The 20,491-nt window shown below is 41.5% G+C and overlaps 1 protein-coding gene across 1 annotated transcript in view; it reads left to right on the top strand.

Annotated features, from left to right (window-relative positions):
* The window catches only part of LOC133138104 (tripartite motif-containing protein 16-like), a 119,294-nt gene that overhangs the window by 49,631 nt on the left and 49,172 nt on the right, over positions 1-20,491 (top strand). The window lies entirely within an intron of this gene.

Below are 20,491 nucleotides of genomic sequence, written 5' to 3'. Positions count from 1 at the left end.
CCAGTCTGACCCAGTCTTACCCAGACTTACCCAGTCTTACTCAGACATACCCAGTCTTACACAGACTTATCCAGTCTGACCCAGTCTTACCCAGACTTACCCAGTCTTACCCAGACTTACCCAGTCTTACCCAGTCTTACCCAGACTTACCCAGTCTGACCCAGTCTTACCCAGTCTTACCCAGTCTTACCCAGTCTGACCCAGTCTTACCCAGACTTAGACGAGAAGTTCTATTTCTTTAAAATTGTTCTGCATTGACTGGCTTGGTTTCCATGTTCACAGCCTCATTCGCCTAGGCCTACTAGCTGCATCTAAAGCAAACACTTGATTATGCAAGCCAAAGTTTTCAGTTATTTTGTTTCACATGATCACATTGTAAGCTAGCATACGTTCACATCATACTTAAACTCTTTGAGAAATGTTGTCTAACTTGTTATGAAATACAGTATTTATTTTTTATTATAGCGTTATAATTTACTGTACAGTCATTTATTCCTTTACTCAGAGGGAAGGTTGGTTATTTTCTGTTTCTGTTTCTGATAAGTTATCTCAGTTTTCAGAATGAAAGCACGAGTGCATGTCAGTCTCATCATATAAATTAAATGGATCACCGATCACAGAGAATGCGCTGCAAGATTATATTGCACTGAATTTTGATCCAACAAATTTCCCAATCTTTCAAATCAATGCGCTATGTCAACGGTTGTTTTAAGAATAACTTTACACACAGTAGGTGTCAAATGCATGTTTTATCATAGCTCTACATCGGAACTAAATCAGTAGGGGTAACCGGTTCAGCCTACGTTTGAACTTATACTGGTGCAACAGACTGCTGGACTTTACGGAAAATTACTGAGGAATGTGCAAGTATCAGAGAAAAGATATTGCAACGTTGCGAGTCCAGAGAAGCACCGACCTCTACAAGATGTTAATGTACATTGCAGTGACCCGGGGAATCCGGGACTTTGATGGTTCGTCCGCGGGGGTTTCCTCCGTGCGCATGGGCCCTCTCGCAGTCCTCTCCAGAATCGCTCCCCGTCTTCCTGGGGTGGATTCGGCTCGTTTGTTTCGTAGACGCGTTCGTGTACGCTGGCTCCGGGTCTCTCCTCCTCCGTCATGAGCCCCGTGCTGCGTTTGTGTTCTCCTTATGAAGGGCGCCGCTCTCTTTCCCGAACTCGGTTCAGCTGTGCCTGTTCAATTAAAATGTTTATTCACGTGCGGAATGCGGCCGCACCCGTCTCGCCCCGGTGGTGCTGGCCTTGGAGCTGATTCTCCTCCCGGTCTCTCTCCAAGGTGCCGTTCTCTTAGACAGGACATAGGAAAATATTCAGAGTTAATCAGCTTCCCCAGCTCTTGGCACCAGCGCACGGGCCGTTCCATCCCAGTGGTGTACCGATCCCTGGTCGGGCCACCACAATATGTATATTGCTACATTTTCTGTTAGAGTAATGTGCATGAATAATAATTGTGTGCTCACTCTGATATGTGGGATATCAGCATCCAGTAGGTGTATTTTATTCTTGAAGGAGAGTAATGATAGAGTGTGTCGCTGTCTTGGGGCCACACGTGTGGCAGCCCAGGGCCTCCAAACACCTTAATGAGGGCCTGTCCATGTTAGCATCACGTGTAGCTTAGCATAAAGACTTGAAGCATATAGGAGTCAGTACCATGTTAGCATCACGTGTAGCTTAGCATAAAGACTTGAAGCCTATAGGAGTCAGTACCATTTTATCATAACGTGTAGCTTAGCATAAAGACTTGAAGCCTATAGGAATCAGTAGCCTACCTCCTTCAAAGTTAAGAAATACACCTTACAGCAGAGGTCACCAACCCTGGTCCTGGAGAGCTACTGGCTCTGCTGGTTTTTGTTTTCACTTTAAAATCAGCACCCTGTTGAGACTCGGGTAACCAGGAGACGTGAGTTAGCTGTGTAATTATCTGCTCTCATTGATTAAGCAGAGTAACAGTGAAAACCGGCAGACCCAGTAGCTCTCCAGGACCAGGGTTGGAGACCACTGCCTTACAGCAACTCCGAAGCTGTCTTATTTACATAAGGTATCGTGTGTATTTGAAATACATGCGCAGGATTTTTTTTTTTTTTTTTAAACGAGATACGTTATTTTCAGAGAAAATGCGAAGTGTGTGAGTGTGTGTGTGTGTGTGTGTGAGCATGTGCATGTGTGTGTGTGTGTGTGTGCATGTGTGTGTGTGTTTGTGTGTGAGCATGTGTGTGTGAGCATGTGTGTGTGTGTGTGAGTGTGTGTGCATGTGTGTGTGTGTTTGTGTGTGTGTGTGAGCATGTGTGTTTGTGTGTATGCATGTGTGTATGCTGCACCTTCTGTCTCAGAACCGGCTAGGGGAGCCATGGAATGAAACGAGTGTGTGTGTGTGTTTTCATTCTCTCCATCAATGTGTTAGCCTATTTTTGTGTGCATGTGTGAGTGGGAAATGCAGGTGTGAATGAGAGATTGTGACATTCTGATACCCGTGTAATAAGCTTGTTATAACATAATTTATAACCCATTCCTATTTTGGATCATCAGAAGCTGTCAGATGTGTCCCAGATTAAGAGCGATCACACGCCGCCATGTTAACATGTCACCCAGATGTACATGAACCGTGAAAGCATTTTATCAGGAGGGTCTCCCGAGGTGAGATTAGACATGCAAGAATTTGATTTACTTATAAACATTAATGATAAAGTATTTCTGTAAAATATATATTTTTTTTTTTTTAATTCTGTAACGAATACATTTAGAAAGATGTATAAATATCAGAGGACTGGAATAGCCTGAGTTGGCTCAATGCTCCTGTACCTTTAAAATACAGCGCTACAAAAACGGGGAAAAAATAAAAACTGCTTTTATCTATTCTGCCTGAGATGTGCGTGTATTCTGTGTGCGAGCATCTCCCAGAAATGTCAGGGCTGGGAGGGGGCAGATAAGATATGAAGAGACAAACGCAAACCCAATGGAGCCTGTCGCAAACGTATGGGATTATGGACAGCCTTCAGATCGATGTGCTTGAATCACAGAAGAGAAATCCCATTCCCGCCGGATTATCACTTGCCCCTACTGCCATTCCTCCTTGATAATGCCTCCCTAATACTCAGTGATACTCCAGTTACATAACCCTACTCCTCCTTGATAATGCCTCACTAATACTCAGTGATACTCCAGTCACAAACCCCTACTCCTCCTTGATAATGCCTCCCTAATACTCAGTGATACTCCAGTCACAAACCTCTACTCCTCCTTGATAATGCCCCCCTAATACTCAATGATACTCGTCACAAACCCCTACTCCTCCTTGATAATGCCTCCCTAATACTCAGTGATACTCCAGTCACAAACCTCTACTCCTCCTTGATAATGCCTCCCTAATACTCAGTGATACTCCAGTCACAAACCTCTACTCCTCCTTGATAATGCCTCCCTAATACTCAGTGATACTCCAGTCACATACCCCTACTCCTTCTTGATAATGTCTCCCTAATACTCAGTGATACTCCAGTCACATACCCCTATACCCTGGGCGCGACCCTCAAACTGTTTCATTAAACACTCCTATCCTCCTCCTCCTAAACCAGGGGAGTCCAATCATCAAGGTCTTGATTAAAGAACAGGATTAGTTCATTAGTATAATCAGGTGTGTTACTGCTGGGCTAAAACAAAAACCTGCACCAACGCCGGCCCCTTTAGGATAAGATTGGACACCTCTGTCCTAAACCTTCCTTCTTTCATCAGGAGGCCGGTGTCCGCAGCAGGCGGATTTGCCATCGCCCACAGTTTTTTCTCAGATTTTTCTTTCTGTTCTTTTTGCAGATTGTAATGCCTGCCTGTCTACATTCCCAATAACAAGGACAGCTAATTTATGCTAAATTGGCTAGTTAGCCAGGACTGCTAATTTATTTCAAATTGGCGTGGCCTACATCAGCAGTTACATCAGCCCGTTTGGCGGTGTGTCCACGGGACTGGCAGCAGTTTGCATGGTTGACTGCAATCACCTTCTGTAACTATGTTTAAATTGAATGTATTTAATTGTTGGAAGGTGGTTTTCCATTACCTTTGCCCTGGTCTGAGTTACTTATTTTTTTAAAGCTAAAAAGTCGTTGAATGCACACCACCTTTTGTGGCTAAGAGTGGCTCCAATTTTAGCAAAATTGAGAAAAAGAAAGACCACTACTGGTGGTTGGTAAACTGACACACAGTCCCCTTAGCGGCTAATGAGCTAGCAGGGTGACACATCAAACAAAAAAAAATAATAATAATTATAAATAATATAAAGTAAATAACCTCCGGATAACAAGGACAGTTTTCGTGGAATGTGGTTTATGATTATGGTTGCTGATTGACTATCTCAGACACTAAAACACTTTCGTTGATGTGAATTGGACTAGAATTTCTTGAGAAAAAGACAAATACCTGCACAACGTCCCTGTTTTACAAAGAACCTGTTAGCTCACGATGGTCTGAGCACCGCCTCATAAGCCTGCCCGGTTCGTAGTGAAATTGATCGCATATACAACTCGTAAGTTTTTATGAAAATGTAAGAAATCTGAACTTTACACACACAAAACCAAAGCTTATCTGGAAGTATTTTTTTTGTTTTGTTATTTGTCTTGAAAGTTGCACTGTTCAGAACACGGCGAGTTTACGCTATCGTTACAGATGAATGTATTATTAGGCTACATTTTAAATTTAGCCATTTTCACTCGGTGCTCGAACTCTATATGCGTTAATTGCACCGGCAGATAGTACACAAACGGGACTAAGGCTATAGCCTAATTCGTACCTAATACAAGATTGTAATTGATTAAATGTGATCACGGTCAGTTTAACAGCCTCCAGTCATTATTAACTTAGCGCGAGCAAATTTTGTGCATGGACAGAGTAGTTGGAACGAAGCTAGCTATAGCCACAGCAGCAGGTGCCGAATCCCGACAGCCTTGCACGGCGATCAGCGATACAATCTCCTACTCCCAAAAGCAGGCTACCTCACCAGGTATCTGCCCTGAGTCCCGCTATATGGGTAAATGGGCTTCTCTAAAAATACTATTCATCATCATATAGTCTAACGTCACCAACATTTAACTTGAGATATCAAGTATGTCCACAGAACTATTACATGCACCAAAGCATTTGACAACAGTAGCAAATAGCAAGCTAGTTAGCTGTACGCTAATTGCAGGTGAGCTTGTGTAGCTCTGTAATTTTTGATTTGGAACCAAGTGAACTAGCTTCCTTTCTAGGTATATTTAAGATCAGTGGTGCCCATGTGAACCCCCACCACCCATCCACCTCAAACTCCATGAAATTACTCAATTTCACCTTCTGACACCCATTCCATTAGTGTCCATTAATAGAACTCCCAACAAATTGTCTGAAATTACTCTTCTGCTTGTTGTAAAAAAATAAAAAAACTGTTTCCAATGCTTTGATATCTGTCATGAATCTTTTGTTTACAAATGAGCAACCTGAGGGAGATAAGATGGCGGTGATTCCCAGGCAGGGTCCTACACCACTCAGATCTTTAAAGAGCTCCCACAAGCAGCTTATGAAGACTTAAAGAATACTAAATATAGCATTCATAAGCATGTATACCAACTATCTTAGCATGGTATAAGGATTTTCTATGTCATTGTGAAAAGTCTGGCCATAAATTTACTAATTTGATATAGACATATGCCTAAATATTTCTGTAGCACATGCACAATTTTCATACTACCAATGAAGGACTTATACAAATGATCCTGTAAAGAACAGACATAGATATGTAAGATATGTTTTGTGAACATATCAAAAGCATATCACTATGACTTTTCCTTATACGAGGGGGAAAAACATGAGTGCAAAGGAATAATTACTGAATCATGTGAAGTTAAGTTGTCACACTCCGCAGTGCCATAATGCAGGATAAATGACTTTTGTTTCTGTCACTGATCTAGTTCTAATAAATATCATTCATAAATAAATAATGAATAATTATTTTTTACAGAGCATTGCATTTAACAAATTATGTTGTTTTTTCATGGTTCCGTTTGGACACAGACTCTCGAAAATCACTAGTAACAAACAAGCAGAGAGTAAGAAACAAGCTCTGTCAAGACCTTGGACAAAGACTGGCTACTCTAAAAGCACTTTCAGTCACATCACACTGTACTGCGTCTTTTATCATCTCTGCTTTCCGTAAAGAAAACTTTTAGGTGAGAGTGTCTTTCGTGGATTTTAGAAAACAAGATTGCCAATCAAATTGGTTTCTATGGCAACCTCATCTAATCTCTGTAGAAATACAGCACTATATGCTGAGAAAAAAAATACTCAGGAAAACAAAAGAAAACTTTAATCAGATTATTTTATTATGTTTGAGATTATTTTAATTGTTTTCATCAAGGTACTTAAACCAGACAATCAGGGATCCAATGGATGTACAAATATGCGTTCGGAACATCAAGAGTGGAAGAAAAGTGTAGTGTGGTCACACTTTACAATAAGCTTCATGAATTGGCATTAACTAATGTAGTTGTCAACATTAATTAATGATGGACAAATACAAAAATTTAGCATGAAATTAGCTTTTTGTTAATTAATGCATTTGTTAACAACTAACAAATGTATTTGTTTCATGAATATTTATACATTAGCAAACAGTAGGAAACTGTTTTTTTTTACAATATGAATAGGCAATAACGACTGTAGTTTTTAACACAAATTAATGATGTAAAAATACATTAACAGCGCCGCACAGGTTAGCTCCTCAGTAGAAGTTAGTTAACAACTACATTAGTTCATGCCAATTCTTGGAACCTTATTTCTCCTTCTGATGACATGTTAGACCAGAGTACTGAGTCACTGTGGTACTAAAGATCACACACCCTTTTTGAAAGAGTCAGCTCTGGTTTCCCAGTTCAGTTCTCACAAAACCAACATTTACTCTGGCCAACTACAGTACTCCGCCACTATATGGTAAATGGTTGGCATTTATATAGCGCCTTTATCCAAAGTGCTGTACAATTGATGCTTCTCATTCACCCATTCATACACACACTCACACACCAACGGCGATTGGCTTCCATGCAAGGCACCAACCAGCTCGTCAGGAGCATTTGGGGGTTCAGTGTCTTGCTCAGGGACACTTCGACACAGCCCGGGCGGGGGATCGAACCGGCAACCCTCCGACTGCCAGACGACTGCTCTTGTTAAGCTTAACTTTCCTTAACTTCTCCCATTCATTTTCAACGGAAGTTCATCACTTCGGATGCGATATATTCTTGGCCGCACGTTAATATCGCGGCGCTGTTCCGAGCTCAACGAATGGCGTCTTTACAGTGCGGATTCCTTAACTATTCGAAATCGCCCGGCGCGAATCATTTCTATGGGCGCCGACGCACGTTTCGGTAAGTCTATCTAGATAATTATTTTACAACTAACGGGTCCTTGAATGATATTGATGTTGTTGAGGTATTCCCACAATATTTTCAATAACATCGCCTGTACTTTAATCAGTTACTGCGATGTATTATTGTTATTTTGTTATTTTGAATGTTCAAATTGTTAGTTTTTTTATGTGGAAAAATGACAGGTAAACGGGATAATGTCTCTGCATGTCTGTTTCTCAACGTCCTAGCCAGCTACATTAACATGCTATCACATTACGGTTTAAAATATCACCGTCATTAATAGTATTGCCACTGTATATTCACTGTGTCATGAAGGCTGAGACATAAAATGTATTATTGCTACTCTTATTTCACTGCTATTATAAAAGCAATAAGTAGCGCCAATGCCAATTGTTTATTGTCATAGACCTAACTTACTGTCATTCAGACATCTTATTTTGGTATATGTTCCTTTATTTACCATTAATATATTACGGTATTGTTGTTGTTAACTTGCCCATATTATGTAGTTGCCCAGCTAAGTACTTAAATAATACAGCAGCTTCCACAATAATTATATTATGCAATACTTACACCCATGTTACCTTAAATTACATGAATGTACAGTAAATACATACTTATTGTTTTTTTTTTCTTTGTTTAGTATAATAATGACTGTAATGCCAGGCATTACAGTATAATTAGGCACACAGTATAATTAGTACAGGTCTCTTGGTTAGTTTCATCCTAACTAATGTTACTTTGATATCTCCAGGTGATCAGCATGCGGAGGCGTGTATATTTTCTCCCAGGTAGGCTACAGATGTGCTTCTGAAGAGGTCTCTGAAGTCCTTGGCAAAATCAGAACAATACCCGTACTTAACACCAGTCCTGAGAAGCTTCAGGAGATCCAGCAGTTTTGGCAGCACTGACTGTCGGGAGATGGGCTGTGTGTGTGCCAGTTGTCACCTTCCCTCCTGCCCTGGTTATTCCACCTGCCCCAGTCCCAAGCCCAGTCTCCTTTCATACCTGTGCATATCAACCCTGCTAATATTTTTACAAACAACAATATATAGTTATTCATTTCTATTTTTGTTGCTGTTCTTGTGTTTACGTTCGTAAGAATTGTAATATGCAATGCCCTCCGTGATTAATTCTGCTCAGTACACCACAATTTTATATTCATAAACAAACGATTCAAAGTGCAAGTTCTCATCTTTTATTGAAGGGTATTTTTATACATTCTGGTTTCACCATGTAGACATGACAGCACTTTTTATACATAATCCCCCATTTCAGGGCACCATAATGTTTGGGACATATTTATGTGATGTAAATTATAGTCATGTTTACTGCATATTTTTTGTATGCATGACTGGTTGAAGTCTGTGACCCACTGAGACATTACTGTAGTGTCCTGTGGACAGTAGTCTCTGACACACCCACGCCTGCCTCCTGAAGAGTGTTCTGATCGGTCGGACACGTGTTTGGGGATTTTTCTTCATTATGATGAGAACTCTTCAGCTATCAGCTGTACAGGTCTTACTTGGCTTGCCATGCCCTTTGCCGCATTACATGTTCTCTCTCCTTAATGCTGTTGATTCTGTCACACCTAAGGTTTGGCAGAACAAAACAGACATTACAGATTTTTATTTAAATTTTTCAGTCTCATAATGGCTTCCTTGACATTCATTGGAACAACTCTGGCCCTCATGTTTAATGACAATAATAGAAACCAAAGGCAAGAAAAAGCCTAGAAAAATATGGTATTTATTGTTTCAATATGGTGAAACCAAAGTCTGTAAACATGCCCTTCAATATTTGCTGAGAATATGCATTTTTGATTACAAATCTAAAATTGTGGAGTCAAATAAAAAAATATGTCTTTGTCCTAAACATTACAGATGGCACTGTCTATAACATTGTAATCTTTTTTTGTGTATGCAATAAATTGCCATGTATATCTATCCCTTGCATCCCCCACACACTTTGATTAAGCAGAAAAGAGAATCAGGTTGTTGATCGACCTGGTTATTTAACGGTAAACTAAAAATATGTAGGGATATTCAGGGTTGAAAAATGGTAAACAAAACAGGTCTCACACTTGGAAAAACAAATCGTAGTATTCTTCCTGAACCACACTAGATAAATTAGATTCATAAGCAAGGAATATTAATGCAAACAGGTTTTAAGCCTTTCTGAATGCATATCTTAAAAAAGAAAAAAAAAACTGTTCTGGGCTCAATGCATGAGGAGTTTCACTCCATAAACTTAACCTCCAGTTAATCCGACGCTTCTTAAAAGTGACAAGAACACTGACGGTGCACAGATGCCTGCCTGCTTCAGTGCGATACCTACCGTAATAAAGCACCTTTATCAAAGTGTCAGCTCCACACGCTCTCAGACAGCCATTTCATTTCTACTGAGGGCTGCTGACAATGAAGGAGTCAGGTGACAGCGTTAGCAGCAAGCGCCAATGCTGAGAAAAGAAGGGCTTAGTTTGGGAGCACTTATAACAAAGCACTGCAGTTGCACACCAGAGATCGGGGAGTGATAGACAGAGGACGTTTTGAACATCCTAATAACTGATAATTGACAGACTCTGTTCGAGAACAGTGTTCAATCCCTGGTGTAGCCACAATAAGATCTGCACAGCCGTTGGGCCCTTGAGCAAGGCCCTTAACCTTGCATTGCTCCAGGGGAGGATTGTCTCCTGCTTAGTCTGATCAACTGCAGGTTGCTCTGGATAAGAGTGTCTGCCAAATGCCATTAATGTAATGTGATGTAATGTAATGAAAGCAAGGAGGTGAAGGATAAGGAACGGGAATGAGCCCCGGCTATTTCGCTTACAAATAAAAGTTCCTGATAATTAATCAAATCCTGTGGATTAGTGAATATATAAACTGCACAGGGTCCTAAGGGCTCACATACCCAAAAGCTGTTAATATCGTGAGAAACTGTATGAAATGCTGAATATTTTGGTAGTACAATTCACAAAAATAAGGGAAGAGATACCCATCTCATTTCTCCGGATGTCGTATTTGCATGGACCTGTCCTTTAGAGTAGGAACTGTTGGGGCGTATCCCCTCCCACCAGGTTGAGATGGATGGGGAGGACATTGGAAAGTTAAGGGGAAAGAGACAGTGAAGGGCAGAACCGGGGGAAAGATTGAGAGAAAGGGACTATGAAAGCGGTTCAATCTGGGCTGACTTGTGACACTAGCGTGACAGACACCTATAGACATGTGCGTTATATTAATCAGAGATGAAGACAGAGACAGCACTCCACTCTGCCTCCACACTCCTCTTAGCTGAGACATCACCATGGTGACCCAGGCCTGAGGGTGGGGGTGTCATACAAGCAGGCACACGCTCACACACACATCTCTTTCTCACAAGCACGCACACACACAGACTCTCTCTGATCTCAGAACTTTTACATTTACATTACGCTCACTTTGCAGACACTCTTATCCACGGGCACTCAGAACACCAGACATTAGGGCTCCTACCCCAGCTCTACAGCTGCATCAGAGCTGGTTAACACCATTCCCACACCAGCATGTGGATGCACAGCTCTTAGTTTCCCTGTTTCATTGAACGCCAATACAGACGAAATATTACACACAAACACATAAACACAAACACACGCACATCCTGCATTAGTCTATCTGTGCCGCCAAACACCGAAGAGATGCTAATGTATTGAAAGCTCCAGAAATGTCTTTCCTTAAGAGAGAAGTCCATACAAAATTAAATCAAGGAAAATAAAAGCTGTAGCCTTCTGCTCGGTGATTTAATTTCCAGGCATATTTGTGCTGACAGTTAAAATAGCAGTGCTGTATAGCTTTGATTCAAATCAAAGAAATCCCCTCCTATATAAGCACATTTGCATGTAACTAAACACAAGATATTTAGTAGGTTTTTGCACTTCCAGACAGGGAATACAAAGCTTAGGAAAACATTCCCGGGCTTCCCACTCAATGCGACAAGATCCCTGTTTGTGGTGGCCCACAGGGAATACCAGCGGTGAAGGTCTTTACCGCTAAACGCCTTCGGAAACAAGCCCTCGTTTGCACTATGGGTCAATTAAAGCCCGCTGTGCTGGACATTAAACCTCAGGTTTAAACCTCTAGACTAGAGCTACACTATAACTGGAACTGCTAATCCTTATTTCACAGATTCAGATAGCTGCTCCAGGTGCACTTTTGTGGTCTAGGGTTTTAAGCCTGAGGTTTTAACTGCAGCTACGCACACTGCAGTTGACCCTATAATAAAAGACACATCCCCAAATCATGTTCTTGGAGTAACGCCACACACTGGAAGCTCTTACGCTCTATTAGGGGTTCAGAAAGACAGGAGAAACACTAATGACCTACTGTACATTGACCTGGATTAAGGGCCAGAACACACTGTTAGAGGAGACATAGTGCTGCTCACATCTAAATGTTTCATTCAGGCCAAGCCTGAGACACGATTTGTGGAGCTGGAAGGGGGGGGGGGGGGGTTGATTCTGTGCATGGGGGGGAGGGGGGGCATGATAAATTGAAATAAATGAGAATGGAGAGAGGTGGTGGGGATACAAATAATTTTACACTTTAGCACTTTCCTCACCCCAGGTTTCCGTCTCCATCTCACCCGCTTTCCACCTCTCTCTCTTTTCATCTCTTTCTCTCTCTCTCCTCTCTTGCTCCCCCCCCCCCACCCCCACCCCCATATGGTTCTAGGGACAGCACATACACTGGGAACATCTGACAAGCCACAGTTCCTTTATTCCAACACGTTTGGAACAACCAACCATTTTCTCATAATTTTTGGCGGTTTTAAAGTTGATTTGATTGATTTGATTACTGTTTACTGGTCTTTATATACATTTTTTTTATATTAAGAACGGTTTTGGTTATGTTTTTTTTTAAATATCGCAAAATTGACTATTTACAAACCACCATTCATCTTTTAAACTGCACTCATTCTCTTGGATACACTTTCCTGTAGTTTTATGTGTCAGGGTTCGGGACAGAGGAACCAATTGCAAACTCAGGGATAACGTGAATAAGGCAGGTTTAATGGCAAAGGGCAAATCCAAAACGTAGTCAAAAAACAGGCAATGGTTGGAATCCAAATAGACAGTCCATGAAGGGCAGGCAGAGTGTAATCGGGAAAAGAGGCACCAAGAGGGAACCAAGAAGACAGAGTCCAAAAACCAGGCAGAGATCAAAACCAGAAAAAATCCAAAAAACAGAGCAAAACAAACAGAATATACAGTGGTAAATGCCCAGGGAAGAGGAAGCTAGAACTGGGGTAGGGAACAGACTTACAAAAAGAAAAACTAGCCCAAACAAAACAGCCAGGTATATATAGGGCAATAACAAGAGGCAACAGGAATCAGGTAAGTAATCAGGGAGTGGAACACAGGTGAAACGAGTGACAGGGAATGCATGAGGAGACAGACAGACTATGGAAAGCACAGAGGGTAACAAAAGGCAAACACGCTGGGGACTTACACATAAAACAGATAACAGAAAAACACAGAACCTGACATTATGAAAAAATCAGTGGGTAGGTTGTTCCAAACATGTTGGAGAACTTTTATTTCTGTATTTAATTATTTAGAAGGGACAGTGCACAACAAACAACACATGAGTTCCAGATTCAGCTCAAGGGCTCATTTCCTTCTGTAGTCCCTTGGCAGGTTATCCAGATCCTTGTGAACAGCGAGTAACATTAAGCAGGTCAAAGACATCAAAAATAGAGTAGAACAGTGTACAAAATGTTATGGCTATTACATATGATCATGCCAGCACCGATTTGATTTCATGTTTTAAGAGCTTTTGTAAAAGAGAAATAAGCAGAGCAACAACAAAACTACAGGCAAGAAGTTCCAAAATGGAGCTCCGACTGAATCTTAATCTGACTGATTTGACTTTGTCTAAAAGGGATATCACACGTGAGACAGATTTAAGTGTTCTATGGCTGTTGGTTTTTTGATAGTATGAGGGATCCATGGCATAGTTTGAGAGAAAGAAAATCCACATTTGAATCACATGAAATTGAATGGGAAATGGGATGAAATGGGAGATAGTCGGGGAGTGGAGCAAAGGATTGTGGGAAATATGTTGACAGGGCCTGTTAAATTGATTTGATTTTATACATGGTTGCAAAACTGATGGAAGGGAGGACTTGAATTCCATTAAAATTCTTTGCTCTCGCTCTCTCTCCCTGGTGTGTCACTGCTCGAGCTGCTACCTTTAAATCATTTTAATTTTGTGTCTAAATGGAAAATATCGTGCCTTCAGTAATCAAGACTGTTGATTGCTTTCTCCATACAGTAATACAGGAATTCTGGAAGTGTTGAGTCCAATCTGGATTACCATCGAAACTGACCAATGGGGAAGGGGCTTGTAGTGAAGACATCAAACGTTCATATAATATAACAATGAAAAGATACGCTTATCTATGAATCAAAAACTTGAGTAGGCTTTCTCTGAGCAGCAAATCAAGCTTCTGTTTACTAGAAGTGAAAACTCTGGAAAATTGGTCGCTGGTTTGCTGGCACAGATTCAGTAGTGCCTCAACAGTGGCTTTTAAGAGAGATCAGGCAGTGAAGTCAAGTTAGCCCTGGTTCTCCTTAGAACCCATTCTACGACCTTAAGTTACCAGCCTTTTCATTTCTGTTAATGTGTTTTGCAGTGAAACTAATTTGTCTCGGTCATCTACTGATTCTCTGGCAGTCTCTGTAGTGAGATTCCTTCTCTCGCACTCTCTTTTTTAACATTGTCCAAAGAAAATCAATAAGCAATTTATCAAAAATTGAGCCTGAATCGTTCTGTCCAAGGCTGCAGCTCGTTGAAAAGCCGTCTGGCTTTCGTTGTGCTTTTATTCAACCCTCCCAGTTGTACAGTACATTTCAAAGGCCTCACTGGCATTAATCTAATCTAAAGCATTTACTTAAATCAGAATCTCTCTCTGTAGCATGACTGACAGGTAGGACTGTATTTATGCATAAGTATGTCGTTCCCGTTCTGGCTGGACGGAGTGGCAGGTGGTGACAGCATTCCGCATCTCCTCGGGCATTTGGTGGCACAGCTGGGTTGCCACGGCAACCCGGATTAACAAGTTCCGAGCCGCGGGGCTCATACGATATTCCGCACACAGACCATGCATTCCGTACACTCCCGGACCGCCGGCACGTCAATCATGACCAGGTTCCGTTCATTTTGTTTTTTTGTAAAAAACTACCTTCAGAACCAAAAAACAAACAAAAAAACAGCAGGGAATTCAGAAAATGTGCCATGTAGGCTAGCATTTCAGTTACTTTATTTATTTATTTATTTAGCTAGTTAGCTAGTTAGTTAGTTAGTTAGTTAGTTTGCTATTTAGTCAGTGAGTAAGTTTGATAGTTAGCTAGCTAGTTTGATAAAGAACTGTGCTTCAGTGCAACAGTGTAACAATTTCACAAAGTGAAACAATCCAGAACTGCTTTTATTAATCATGCACTGCCAGCTCAATTGACTGAAGGTTTTCTGGGGGACATTTTATCCCTGTTATTCTCACTGCTGTATCTAATCACCATGTGCTGGACACTCTCAGGGGGTGTGGGGTAAGTGAGTGAGAGAGGGGTGTGGAGTGAGAGAGAGAGGGGTGTGGAGTGAGAGAGAGAGGGATGTGGGGTAAGGTGGAGAGAGAGAGGGGTATGGGGTAAGAGAGAGAGGGGAGCAGGGTAAGAGAGAGGGGTGTGGGGTAAGAGGCCATTAGGGCCTTGTTAGAGGGTCCTGTGTGGCTCCAGGCTGCTTACACGAGACCTGGCCATGCATATTATGGGCTGCCCTGATGGAGCCACTGGCCAGCACTGCCAAACTACCCGAGTGGAACCAGAGCAGTTTCCTGTGTTTATTAACCAGCTGAAAGAACAAGATGTGCACACCTGGGGAATGAGTAAATAAAGCAGACAGACTCAGTATCCTGGGGCTATGGAGACGTACAAATTCAGAACATCTACAGTGCTTTCCTGTTTCATTTGCCACTTCTGCCTCAGGAGATCTGCTGGGCAGCGGGAGACTTTTTGTTTTTTTTCCACAGTAATTACTTGTTGTTCGCATAACCACCACCGTGGCAAATGTTAGCGGCTAATCCACAGTGGTCTGACGTACTTGCAGGTTCCGACAGTAGGGGGCAGCAGTGCTCTTTTTCATCACAAGAACCATTCATTATGACAGATCTGAAAAGTCTGTTTCTGGAAGTAACCAATAATACCAAAATACTCGCCAGCGGGAAACAGACATTTGAATCATGGTCAAGTTTTCTTTCTATTCATACAATACTCAGATAAAAAAAAGTGGATTTATTTTTCTTAGAATGAGGATGACCCTGGTGGAAAATGTACAGACTTGTTGCTGGGACAACAGTGTCTTAAGCCCAAACCTGTAATAAACTTTATTTGTCCTCTCGTTTCAAGCATACAGTGGGAGCAATAATTATTTGATCCCTTGCTGATTTTGTAGGAATATCACAAAATAATCCCATCATAATAAACATCATATAAATTTTATAAATGTATTATTGTATTTTTGCATGAAATGCAGATGGTCTAGGATCAGTGTGATTGGTGCATCTCAGTGGAGCTTCATTAAATGCCCCTCATGTACAGTAGAACACAGGACCCTGTTCATAATTCAAGGTCAGCCTAGTATTTTTCTTATGAATTCTAATGTGTTCCCTACGATAAACTTCATGAGAGTATATATTTTCCTGAACCACAACTTAGCCAGGAGGACAGGGAGAGGGATTCGACATAGGGATTAGCATTTTTTTTTTTTTTTTTTTTTTTTTTTAGGCGATTGATGAAGTGGTATATAGAGGCCATTTTAAGATTCAGGACTTTGTCGAGACATAATTCGAGTGGCCTTGTTCTATTAATATGTATGGTAGACTATGGTAGAAGTAGGAAGATGACCTACATATGCACTTATGATTAGTTATTGATGCATGGACATCAGGAGAACAGAGCTGGGTTGTTGTCCTTTGACTAAAGATGGAAAGCTAGGCTTTGATTTGTTGAATGGCATGCTCCCATTATTAAACTTTGTTACATTCTCATTCGCCCTGTTTTCAGTCACTCGACACACACGGTTGTGTTCTGGCTATAAGCAGTGCATGAAAGTTTTTTGGACAGACTGAATGACAGTCATCTATAGTAGCTGTTTGGTTACAGCTAAAAATAGGTTGTATAACAGTGTAATTACACAGGTATAAATGAGCTCTAGCAGGCTGAGCTAGGCTGTATATCAGTGAAATTACACAGGCATGCATTTGCATCAAGAGGAATAGCTGGGTTGTATAACTGTGTAATTACACAGGTATAAATAAGTGTTAGCAGGATAAGTTGGGCTGTATAAAAGTGACAGTTATAAATTAGCATTAGCAGGAAGCTGTGGGCTGTAAATGTAATTACATAGGCATGAATTTGCATCAGCAGGAAGAGCTGGGCTGTATAATGGTGTGATTACAAAGGTATAAATTACCATTAGCAGGAGGAGCTGGGCTGTATAATGGTGAGATTACAGAGGTATAAATTACCATTAGCAGGAGGAGCTTGGCTGTATAATGGTGAGATTACAGAGGTATAAATTACCATTAGCAGGAGGAGCTGGGCTGTATAATGGTGAGATTACAGAGGTATAAATTACCATTAGCAGGAGGAGCTTGGCTGTATAATGGTGAGATTACAGAGGTATAAATTACCATTAGCAGGAGGAGCTTGGCTGGATAATCAGAGCGTAATTACACATGCATAAATTAACTTTAGCAGGAATAGCTTGGCTGTATAACAGTGTAATTACACAGGTATAAATTAGCATTTGCAGAAGTAGCTGAGATGTATAACAGTGTAATTAAACAAGTATAAATTAGCATTAGCAGAAGTAGCTGATATGTATAACAGTGTAATTACACAGGTATAGATTAGCATTAGAAGAAGGATTAGCAGGATGAGTTGGGCTGTACAACAGTGTAATTACACAGGGATTCATTTCCTTTAGCAGAAGGAGCTAGGTTCTATAATCAGAGTGATGTTACCCAGGTATAAATGAGCATTAGCAGAAGGAGCTAGGTTCTATAATCAGAGTGATGTTACCCAGGTATAAATGAGCATTAGCAGAAGGAGCTAGGTTCTAGAATCAGTGTGTTGTTACCCAGGTATAAATTAGCATTAGCAGAAGGAGCTAGGTTCTATAATCAGAGTGATGTTACCCAGGTATAAATGAGCATTAGCAGAAGGAGCTAGGTTCTAGAATCAGTGTGTTGTTACCCAGGTATAAATGAGCATTAGCAGAAGGAGCTAGGTTCTATAATCAGAGTGATGTTACCCAGGTATAAATGAGCATTAGCAGAAGGAGCTAGGTTCTAGAATCAGAGTGTTGTTACCCAGGTATAAATTAGCATTAGCAGAAGGAGCTAGGTTCTAGAATCAGAGTGATGTTACCCAGGTATAAATGAGCATTAGCAGAAGGAGCTAGGTTCTATAATCAGAGTGATGTTACCCAGGTATAAATGAGCATTAGCAGAAGGAGCTAGGTTCTAGAATCAGAGTGATGTTACCCAGGTATAAATTAGCATTAGCAGGCGGAGATGGGCTGTGTGACAGTGTAATTACACTATTGCTAAATGTACATGCACACTCATGCACATGTACATACATCCACACTCACTAACACACCCACACATGCATGTACCAGCTGTTACACACACAGATATACATACATGAACACAGGCACGCAAGAACACACACATGCGTGCCCATAAACACACAGGAATTGAAGACCTAAATAATTGCCAAACTCTGTAAATGGCAGCACTCTTTCTCCCAAATGGTGCAGATGGCTTGAGCCTGAGCCTTTCTCCAGATGCTCGGTGTTCTTATGCGTGTGAGTGCGGGGGGTGGGGCTTACATTACGCCATCGTGCACACAAGCAGGCGACAGCATCTCACACACAAAACATTCTGTGTGATCGCTGGTGCGCTGTTAAAACAGGGCGAAAAGCAACTTCTGTGTCAGAGATTACTTTCCCCAAGCCCTGACAGGTATAACAGGGATCGGTTAAGCGTTAAAGAGACTCTCTCTCTATCTCTCTCACACTTACGCACACACACACTCACACACACACAGTGAGGCAGAATAATGATTTTCCAGCACGGCACCATGGCAACCATTTGGTTATGATTCACTTTTGCAGAGTGGTGGATAGGAGTGGGAGAAGAGGGTTGGTGAAAGGCCATCTACACCCATATGAGATGATCGTCAGTAACGCTTTGTTAGTGAAAGCCCCCACAACCCCTGACCCCACACTCAGATCCCAGCACCCTCTCATTACCCAAGCACAAACTCCCCCCCGTCCTTATACCCCTCCTGTGCACGGCGACACTGGATCAGGCGGTAAGAGCAGTCGGCTGGCGGTCGGAGGGTTGCTGGTTCGATCCCACCCTGGGTGTGTCGAAGTGTCCCTGAGACCTAACCCCCTAAATGCTCCTGAAGAGCTAGTTGGTGCCTTGCATGGCAGCCAATTGCCGTTGGTGTGTGAGTGTGTGAATGAGTGAACGAGAAGCATCAATTGTACTGCACTTTGGATAAAAGTGCTATATAAATGTATTCTCCATTTACCAATTGTATTTGACAGCAACATATAAAAAATATTTCAAAGCAGTACAGTGGGATACACCTGTAAAACCGCTCTCACAAGAAAAGGTAATAATTAGCATTGGCTAAAAACTGCAGGGGTAATCCAGTCCAAGCTAAACACAGTGCTGGATGCGGTCTATCCCTTTTTCCTTCTTTCCTTTAAAAAAAAAAAGGCCTTTCAATTTATTGGCTAAAAAATAAGGGCTATCGTCAGAGACTGCATGGCAGAAAAACATTTCCCTCACATTTTTACCAACCAGTTGCAGTAAAAGTTGTATTTTGAAGCACTTCAGGTGACAAGAACCAATTGCAATGTTTAGGTAGCCACTGACAATAATGGTAAAATGCTAATGTTTCTTAAAAGAAGCAGTCAAAATGGAAAACTTACTGCAGGTACCTGTGGAGTGGGGCGGGGTGGTTCTCCAGGGGCATGGGATGCGGAGACATTGCGGGGATTGAAGACATTTTCTGGGAAGGAACAACATGCTGTCCAGTGAAAGACTGTGTGGGTTTGAGTTTTTGCATTTCTGCACCACATATGAACAAGGTCAGCATTTGGCAAATCTCAGATAAAAGCATGTTAAGCAAGTTGAGGATGACATGGCCATCTTGGCATCTGTTCACCCAGAGAGAGGTCACTGTGGAGGGTATTAATGCGAGATTGACCTGTCAGGGACGCGAGGATTATGTAAAATGCGTTTAAAACAGCAATTCCTGAATCCAGCAGTTCTGACCGTCAACACCCTTGTTTAAATGTCCAGCACTGAATATTGAACACAAGTATGTCAACAGTTAAGATACCACACTTAACCAACATGTAAAATATTTTGATTTGATTTAATTAGGTCATTATTATCAAAGATATAAACAATCAATTAAATCACCAAATTCAGTGATAGGCAGAGCAACCTGCTGGATCAACCTTTATCAAAACGCACAACCAGGTGAAAATCAAGAGATTTATTTAGTAACAAAAATGATCCATGTCTAATCTAAAGACGTGGTTTATCTACCTTAAAACAACAAAAGTTACAAACACGGACACATAACAGTCACAAAGGAAATGAATAGAAGAACATAGCATACCCCAGCTTGTTTCCTCCCAAAATGCTCAAGAAACCAAAAGTAGAATGCCAGACTAAGGTGCAGGACTTAGATGTTAACTTCCAATTCTACCAAAAAGTTCAAATCCAGGTCTGTTGTTAAGTTAGGGACCTTATAGCAGGATGTCAGCATGAGGCCACCCCCATTGAGACAGACACACATGCAGACGCAGGTACACACACACACATACGCAGACACACACACGCAGACGCAGGTACACACACACACATACGCAGACACACAGACGCAGGTACACACACACACATACGCAGACACACAGATGCAGGTACACACACACACATACGCAGACACACAGATGCAGGTACACACACACA

This window comes from Conger conger, chromosome 10 (genome assembly GCF_963514075.1).
Source record: "Conger conger chromosome 10, fConCon1.1, whole genome shotgun sequence".
NCBI lineage: Eukaryota > Metazoa > Chordata > Actinopteri > Anguilliformes > Congridae > Conger > Conger conger.
This window is presented reverse-complemented; position numbering and strand designations above follow the sequence as displayed.